The 1,222-nt window shown below is 36.2% G+C and overlaps 1 non-coding gene across 1 annotated transcript; it reads right to left on the bottom strand.

Annotated features, from left to right (window-relative positions):
• Positions 1 to 455: 455 nt before the first annotated feature.
• Positions 456 to 558, bottom strand: LOC137751655 (U6 spliceosomal RNA). The gene has a single exon (XR_011070905.1). It is a non-coding gene; the product is annotated as a U6 spliceosomal RNA (small nuclear RNA).
• Positions 559 to 1,222: the final 664 nt, after the last annotated feature.

Genomic DNA, 1,222 nt, shown 5'->3' with positions numbered 1-1,222 from the left:
GACCATTTTATTCTGTTTCTGTGAGTTTGACTACTTTAGATACCTCATGTAAGTGGAATCATATAGCATTTATCTCTGGGTGACTGGCTTATTTCTCTTAGCATAATGTCCTCAAGGTTTATCCATGTTGTAACATGTGACAGGATTTCCTTTTTTTTTTTCAAGCTGAATAATATTCCATTGCATGTATATACCACATTTTCTTTATCCATTCATCTGTCCATGGATATTTGGGTTGCTTCTACCTCTTAGATGTTGTGAGTAATGCTGCAATGAACTTGAGTATGCAAATAACTCTTTGAGATCCTATGTTGAATTCTCTTGGCTATACACCCAGAAATGGGATTCCTGGATCATATGGTATTTCTATTTTTAACTTTTGAGGAATCTCCATTCTGTTTTCCATAGTGGCTGTATCACTTTTCATTCCTACCAACAGCACACAAGGGATTCCAAAAAATATGGAAAGCTTCATGAATTCACATGTCATCCTTGTGAAGGGACCATGCAAGTCTTCTCTGTATTGTTTCAATTTTAGCATACATGCTGCTGAAGCAACCACTAAATCTTAAAATTTTGAGATGATTTTCAGAACTTATTAACAAATCCCATGTGGGTGGCAGGCTGAGTCTCCCAGATTTATAAAAAAAAATAAAATACATGTTTGAATAACTAATTTTATTTTAAGAGGAATCAGATCAATGGTCAAGGAAAAGTTACTAATAGGAAGCCCTCAAAGCATAGTCCCATACCAGAGCATCATTGGAGAACTTGCTAGAAATGCAGACTCTCAGGCCACACCCCAGAAACTTACTGAATCAGAAATTCTGCAGGTTGGGTCCAGCAATCTGTGTTTTTAAGGCCTTCTAGGGGCTATTGATGCATACTAAAGTCTGAAGCACTCTCTACATTTTGATTTTATTGACCTTAGAAAGAACCCTCTAAGCTCTAATACTTTTCCTATTAATGCTTGAAATGCCAATACATTTATTCCTTTTTGTTTTATATTACTTTTTTTGGTTGTTTGATTGCCTGGTCGGTGAAACAACCTTGCTCTAAGCATCAGTGACTTCAGGATTAAAAGCAGGCTCAGGCAGTAGTTCACATTATAAATTGTAACTGTAGTAACTTCTTAGTCATGACGTAAAATGACTAAGTCTGTAAAATGAGAAGACTAGATCAAAGATGGCAAATCTCTGCCTTACATGCCACCACCACTTTT

The sequence above is a fragment of the Eschrichtius robustus genome, chromosome 17, assembly GCF_028021215.1.
Source record: "Eschrichtius robustus isolate mEscRob2 chromosome 17, mEscRob2.pri, whole genome shotgun sequence".
NCBI classification, from domain to species: domain Eukaryota; kingdom Metazoa; phylum Chordata; class Mammalia; order Artiodactyla; family Eschrichtiidae; genus Eschrichtius; species Eschrichtius robustus.
This window is presented reverse-complemented; position numbering and strand designations above follow the sequence as displayed.